We start from the raw sequence: 8,178 nt of genomic DNA, 5'->3' as shown, positions 1-8,178 counted from the left end.
GGAACTGGGTCGCCTAGGTTTCAGAGCTCCCGGGCTGCCCTGGGGCTTTGTTGCTGCGTAGGAGCTCGCCAGAAGCGCTTTCCGAGCGTGCGGCGGCGCTGAGGTGTGGCGGGGCGCCCCAGGGCCCAGGAAAGATCTTGGGGACCTGCGCGCGCCTTCTCCACCTGGTCTTTCTCCGTGCCCCGCTGGGACGGGCTGGGTGGAAGGGGTGAGAGTGGACGAGGCTCCCGGACTCCAGACGCCTGGGCATTGCAAAGGCGGCGTAACGCGCTGGACCGGGAGGGTGGGCACCGTGCGCGAAGAGGGGCTCGGTTCCGGAGCGCCTCGGACCGAGGATGCTCTGCAGCGCGTGATGACAGCCCTGTCATTATTGTATTATTACTTGTTTAGTTAAAACGCTGTCCCAGCTGCTCAGGGTGTAAACAGGCTTTGGCAAGGTGACAGCTCCTCGCAGCGGGCGCTGCTGCTCAGTTTGAGGGCACACATTCCTCGCCATCCTTTCTCCGCCCCAGCCCTCAGCTCCCGATGCCTCCCCCACCCCACCCCCAGCTGTAGACCCAGATGTAGGGACCGCGCTCCCGGGGAGGGAGGATTGCCCGAGGCCGAGGGGCAGGCTGGCCTTGCGCTGTCAGCAGCGGCTTTGTTTTGACAGGGTGACAGCTGAGGGGGGCGGGGACTTGGCCTTGTCAGCTCCTGCGGCCTGTGGCTGAGGCGGCGGAGACGCACTCGCACTCTCACCACCTCCCCTGTATTCCTCCTGCCTGCCGCAAACCGGGTCAAGTTCCCAGATTCCCACAACCACTCTGCAGTCGCCGCTGCTGAATTTTGGTGTAAAGATAATTAAGCCCGCTAGAACATCTCGACTCTCCCGAAGATGCTGTTTTTAGTTCTTACGCAAGTTTGACTTTATGGTGAAATGTCTGTACTTGCTCTTATCCCAGCCGTTAAGAGTGATGACATATTTTGAGCATCTACTGTGCATCCTACATGGGCTCAATAGATATTTATTGGGTGCATGTAGGATCTAACATAGTGCTTCCCAAACTGTAATGCACATAGCCATCACCTGAGTATCTTGTTAAAATGAGGATTCTGAATAAGGAGGTCTGAAGGGGGCCCTGAGAGTCTGCACTCTTCAGAGACTTGCAGGAGCAGTGCAGGTTCTCAGATCACACTCCCAAGTAACAAGATGCCGGTTCAAACTGGGATGAAAATACGTTATTTTTCAATTCAGCCCAGGAAACTGGATGGTGAGATAATAACATTGCATTTATTTATTTATCTATCTATCTATCTATTTATTTATTTATTTATTTTGGTTGGTATTTCGGATGAAGAAATTAATAATAATAATAATAATAAAAGACGGAAAGGTGAGGGTCGAGGCTTTGGGTACGAAGGGCATTAGACGGGACAATGCGATCAGGCCCTTAAGTGTGGTAGGTGAATGAGAGAGCTGTGCACAGAGTGAAGAACCAGGTCAATTACTTGGGGGTAGCCATTTTGCAACAGGAGTTGGCTCACATAGTCAGCTTGATGCTTCTGCCCACGTGTATTATTGGGTTCCCATCACGAGCACCCCTTCTCCCTGTTGCCTGGCTGTTGCCACTGACCACTTCCCAACCATTTGATTCTATCGAAAACCATAGAGTCCTGCATTCTTGAGGTTTTTGATCCTTCCACATTTCCATACCCTGTAGCACCTTGTCTAAAGTTTGTAACTTGAATGCTTCATGTATCTATTTTCTAGCAAACTTACAGGAAAGGTAAGCCTCACTTATTTTCCTTTAAAGCCTTCCCTTCCAGCTTTTGGGAGACTCTGCAGACATCAACTTTTATTTACTCATTCATTAGGTAAATAGAGGGCCCACCTGGGTGCGAAGCAATGGGCTGGGGACTGGGCCTACAGAACTCAGAATCTGCCCTGGTGCTACTACTGGCCAGCTCCTGGGGGTGTGCGTCTGTCTTAGGCATTGGGAAGGTGGCCAGTGAAGTGGTTACAATAAAGTTGCAGAAAAGTTACTGTATTGAAGTGGTGTGGGAACCCAGAGCAGGGCAGTTCAACAGGGCAGTAGGGGAAGGGTGGGGATGGCTTCCTAGAGGAAGTGCCATTGGGTGCTATCAGGGCTCTTGGCAGAGTAGGGAGGTGGGGTGAAACTTCTTGTAAAGGAGAAACCGAAAGCAGCTCTGGGAGCTTGGAGCCAGGCCAGCAAGAAGCAGGCCTCCATTGGCCAGGTGACCAGGTTGGGGGGTGTGGCCAAGAAGGTACTGAGGAATCAGGGCATCCTAAGTTGGAGAGTGACATATCAGATCATCATCATCTCCTCCTCCTCTCTCTCTCTAACTGGGATGAGTGGAGTATGAAATGCTGCAGGAGCAGACTCTAGTTCGTTCTCACTTTATCTCTGTACTTTCTATAAAAAGCTCCAAAGCAAAGATGGGTATATTTTCTTTCTACTGGCCTTTCTGCCATTTGAAGAAAGCAGAGAGGTTTGGGAATAGGGAGAAATTGGAATGAGATGAGGTGGTTTAGTGGGGGCTATTAAATAAGAACAAAATCATGTCCCAGGCCTAAGCAAGGAGGAGGAATGATGCTAACTTTTAAACTTCAAGAATGAAACAAAAAGAAGCAGCTAGTTAACAGCCACCGGTGGTGTGCCACACCCTGGGGTGGGGGTGAGGGGAGAGTAGGATGGGGGGAGGAGGAGGAGGAGGGAGAGGGGGGAAGGAGGAGGAGACTTGTTTTGCAGGATTCAAGGTTAGGAGAGTTCTTTGAACTATGTGCTGGCAAAGGTTGCCTCACTCGGCTCACCTGTCTGACACAACCAGAGTGATCATTATAAATGGAGATCTAGCCTTGTTAAGTCCTTCCTAAAGCAAAGCCAAACCATGGGGTTAATTCCAACAGATGATAACCCTCTGTGTTGTAGAATAGAATTGTGCCCTATAGGATTTCACAGTCTGTGACCTATTGGACAGAAATTCGCCAGTTCCAACTCATAGTGACCCGTTAGTTTCTCTTTACAGGGACCAGCAAGGTCTCGCAAGACCTGGCTGGCCAGTGCTTTCTTTGGCTAGTTTTTAGGTCCTTTCCTGATGGTTCTTCTCCACCTCAGGGCCTTTGCACACACTGTTCACTTACCCCTCACTTCTGAATTCACTCACAACTCCTCCTCTTGCAGACCTCAGGTTCCTTGCCTTACCTTCACTTTCCAGACCAGCCTTTCCTATTATAAAAAAACCCTTCTTTGCATTTCCTTCTGGTACTGTTTTCATAGTTTGTTGTGAAGTATGATTATGCAAAATGTATTTGGCTCATACTCTAAGTGATGTGTGGTTGTTGACTGACTGAATGAACTAGAGGAGAAAGCTGAGTAAGTAATTAGCTGGTAGGATAGCAGTTGTGGAATTTTAGCTTGAACACTTCTTCACAAGTGGGCAGAGCAGATTTTCCATGTAGGACAGTTTCAGATGATTCACAGTGACTGACTAAAAAGCCAAATTCGCTGCCATTGAGCCCCTTCTGACTCAGCGTGACCCTATCGACAGGATGGAACTAACTGCCCCAGTGGGTTTCGCGGACTGTTAACTCAAGAAAGCCCCTTCTTTCTCTCTTTCTGAGTGCCTAGTGGGTTTGAATTGCTGACCTTGCGGTTAGTAGCCCAACTGGTAACTGCTGGGCCACCAGGGGATTTTAATGCTATGAAAGAAACCCCAAGTGCATGTGTGCATGGTCAAAATCCACACTCTCCTATGAATTACAGTGTAATTTAACTAGCTTACAAATCCAAACCCTGGACTGCTCCTTCCCAATACAATAGGTCATTTACACAAAAGGGAGTTACTAGCATGTGATGGCTAAGAAGATGGACTTTGGAGTTCAGGCTAACCCAATTTCAAATTTCAGAATATCTGGCTTTGACAAAGACTTCACCTCTGAGCCTCTGTTTTCTTTCCTGTAAAATGGTAATAGTAATAGTCACCAGAGTGATGTAGCAGAGCCGCCAGGAGAGGCACCTGGTGAAGGCCTGACCCCTGACTGAAAAGGTTTGCCCCACTCAGAGACACTTTGGAAGAAAAGCCGGCAATCTGCTTCCCGAAGGTGAAAAATGTAAACTATAACCACAAAGAAACAAAACCTACTGCCGTCGAGTCGATTCCGATTGGTGTCCACTCTGCAGGACAAAGGGGAACTCCTCTGTAAGGTTCTGAGACTGCGAACCTCCATGGAAGCAGGAGGACTCAGCTTCCTCCGCAGACCAGCTGCTGGGTTCCAAGTACTGACCTTTTTGGGGCTTAGCAAAAAACCTGCTGTGCCACCAGACCTTGAAAACCCTATGCCATGAAGTCTGACTCTGTCCACCTAGGTTTGTGAGCAGTCAACAATCAACTCAATGGCTGTGAATTATAGACAATAAGACATCCCCTCACGGAAGGGTCACCAGGAAGGGATGAGTCAGCTAGGGCACAGTATATCACCGATGAAACACGCAATGTTCCTCTAGTTCTTTGAGGCTTCCTCACCCTCCGTCATGACCCCAGTCCTGCCTTTGCGTTCTGGCTAGACCGGAGCATGTGCACAGGTCAGCTAAACCCCTCAGGAACAGAAATGGGAGTAGTGATACCAGGAGGGTAGGGTGGGGAGTGGGGTAGGAAGAGGGAAATGATTGAAATGGTTGACACCTCCCCCCCCACCTCCCAGAGGGACGAACAACAGAAACTTGGGTGAAGGGAGACAGCCATCAGTGTAAGATATGAAAATAATGATTTATAACTTATCAAAGGGTCACGGGGGTGGGAAGTAGGGAGGGGGAGGGTAAAGGAGGAGCTGATACCAAGGGCTCAAATAGAAAGTAAATATTTAGATAATGATGATGGCAACATATGTGCAAATCTGGTTGATACCATTGATGTAAGGATTGTCATAAGAGCTGTAAGAACCCCCAGTAACATCTTTAAAAAAAGAGGAAACTCTGGTGGCATAGAGGTTGTGTGTTCGGCTTCTAACTTCAAGACCACCAGCTGCCCCAGAGGAGAAAGATGAGGCTTTCTATTTCTGTAAAGAGTTGCAACTTCAGAAACCCACAGGGACTTTTTAGAGTAGCAGTTATATAGACTCCGAGTGCTAGCGAGTTCTTCTGAGTTAGAATGGACTACGGCACTGAGTTCGGGGTTTGGGGGAATGTCTGAGAGGCACCAGCCCTTGGTAAGTGCTCATGGCAGCTCAGAGGAGGAGACCCACTATTAACCGGGCAGTCTATAAAGAACGTGGGGCTCAGACATAAGCCCAGGCTCTGCCACTGTGTCATCCTGAGTTCACATAGCCATGTCTCTCCAAGCCTCGACTACATCATCTGTGAAATAGTGATCCTAACTTCAACCTGGAAAATCAGAGAGAGAAGGGCCCCCACGATTTCCTGGAACATAAAGGCGCTGGGTTAGCTCTGGCCACACTGGATTGCCTGCTGTTTTACTCATTGTATTTGAGTGAGTGACCAGAAAGCACTTATGAGAGCCCAGTTCCTTGGATTCTGGGCCGAGTGCCATGCTTGGAGAGTTACGTGGGCACAGGGCTATAAAATCCATCTGAATTTAAAAGCTAATAATGTATAATCTAAGAGCAGTCACACTGTAAATATGCAGAACACAGAGGCAGAGAGAAAACGTGCCTTGCTGGCCCAAGGCTGGTGGGCAGGGAGGGCATTACAGTAAGTGGAGAGAGCGCAAAGGCAGTTGTTTGGGTTTGTCAGTCCGTCACTCCACGGAAATGAGACTCGTTTTCAGTGGTGAGAATGTAGAGTAGGAGCCCTTACCCTGGAGCCATCTTACATCCAGGGGGGCATTTGGCAGTGTCTAGAGACACTTTTTGTCAGCATTTGTAAGGAGGGGTGTGAGTGGAAAATTAATGGGTAGATGCCAGGGAGGTTGCTAAACATCCTACAATATACAGTACAATTGCACAACAGATAGCCATGGGTATCAGTAATGCTAAGGGTAGGAGCTACTGATAATCATGGCTAGATGATTATTTGTAGTGCTAAGGATGGCATGGGAGCCTTGGTGGCTTAGTGGTTATACATTGGGCTGCCAACTGCAAGGTCAGCAGTTTGAAACCACCAGCTGCTCCCCAGGAGACCTCCCCCTAAACAAAAACCAAACCCAGCTTACTACCATCAATGCTGACTCATAGCAACCCTATAGTAAGACAGGGTAGAACTGCCCTGTGCGTTTCCAAGACTGTAATTGTTAACAGGAGTAGAAAATTCCGTTCTTTTTTCCTCTGATGGGCAGTGGGTAGTTTTGATCTGTTGACCTTTGGGAATCAAAGCCCAAAGCATAACCAGGGCTTCTTTCCTCAGGAGAAAGACTCTCGACACCTAGAAATACTTACAGTCCCAGAAACCCACAGAGGCCACTCCATCCTGTCCTGTGAGTCACCATTGACTTGATGGCAGAGTTTAATTTTTGGAAAAGTTGGAAACCCAGTTAGAGAGGAAAATTAGATTGAGCCATATAATGATAATAAGCACACTTTACTGCACAGGAAAAATGAATGCTTTTTGCGTTCTTCTGAATACTGCGGCAAATCGGAAAGATCACCCGGTATATCAGTCAATCCAAATACGAGTGTATTTTTAAACAACTTGGCTGTGGCGTAATTTAGATATCACAACACTTATCCGTGGGAAACGTACGGATGCGTTTGAGTGAGTGTCACCGTAGTTAGACACCCATTGTCACAATCCCTTCGCTTAAAGTTTTGTCTCATTGCCCAAAGTTTTCCTCCAATCAAGGGTCCATTTTTTAAGGTGATAATTTGTATCCATCCATTGATTATTGTTCTGCAAACAGAAGGGGAAAGAAAAATATCTTCTTGGAGATTGTTCAAATTAGCAGCAGTGGTATAGTGGTACACAAACATCGAGCTGGATTAAAGTGCTATTTTTTAAAAAGGTTGGCTAGCCGCATACATCTCTAGCATGAAATGACTTCTTGAGTGGTAACTCCTGTGAAAGGTGGCGAATGTCTTGCAGCCACACACAAGATGGAAAGTGACTCATTTGGCAGGCACACAATGTAAAAAGCCTGGGAGAAACATGTCCACAATTTAGTCTGTTTTCACATAAACTTACAAGAAGATGGCAGTTCACGGCTGCAAAGCCTTCAGATTTGCATGTGCAGTTTTATGTAACTGAGAAAGAAGTGTACAGGGCGAAACAGAACAAAATTTGCTGGGGACTGTTTTATCTCAGGAAGTATGTGCTTGCAAAGAGCATTTTGTGTGGCCTGGCTCGCTTTCAGTGTTTTTGTTGTTGTTGTTGTTTTAAAATTTTAAACCATCCAGCAGCTTTGAAACCCAGTTGCCTCTCCACATGTGGGCAGGCTTCAGTTCTGTGTTTACCAGAAAAATCCACAGGGCCAAATTATCTTCGCTGACCTCTGTCCCAGGAGGTGTTTGAAAGTGAAATATAGTTTTGCATGAGGTGTCGTGGAACGACAAGAACATTTGCTTCTCAGATGAAAGAGCTGGCTCCTCTGTGCCGTGCCTTTACAACATGAACTCCTAAGCCTCGGTAGCTTCTGACTTCGTTTCTTTCTAGGGAGCCTCATCAATGCTTTCCACCTCTCGGATCTGCCAAGTGCCGTCCTGCCACCGGAAGCTGTGCAGTGGTAGAATTCACACCTTCCATGTGGCGCTGGGTGGGTTTCAGTGCACAGTGACGCTATTGGGCAGCGTAGAGCTGCTTTCTTAGGGGTCAAGGCTGTAATCTTTATGGAAACCGACTGCCACATCTTTCTCCGGTGGAGCTGCTGGTGGGTTCGAACCACCGCCCTTTCATGAGCAGCTGAGTGCTTAATCACTGCACCACCAGGCTCCTTCCAGGAGGGAGGACGAGGTCACCTCCTGGCCAAAGCACCACATGGGCAGGCACCGCCTCTCGGTCAGCAGTGATGCTGAATAGGCCTCGGTGGAGTTTGCAGACCAGGAGGGCGCACTAGGATTACTAATCTACGTCTAACCACCCCCTGGATCACAGAGAGCCATCAGCAACTGATCAGGCATGTGTGGAAGACACGATCAAGCCACCCTTTTGTGCATGAGGCCACCTTGAGTTGGGGACCAGCAATAACAACAAGCAGAAACTAATCCCATGAACACCTGTGGCAGAATGGTAG

This window comes from Echinops telfairi, unplaced genomic scaffold, assembly GCF_000313985.2.
Source record: "Echinops telfairi isolate 266 unplaced genomic scaffold, ASM31398v2 ScPeMD7_7420;HRSCAF=8458, whole genome shotgun sequence".
NCBI classification, from domain to species: domain Eukaryota; kingdom Metazoa; phylum Chordata; class Mammalia; order Afrosoricida; family Tenrecidae; genus Echinops; species Echinops telfairi.
The sequence above is the reverse complement of the archived record's forward strand: the minus strand, read 5'-3'. Positions refer to the sequence as shown.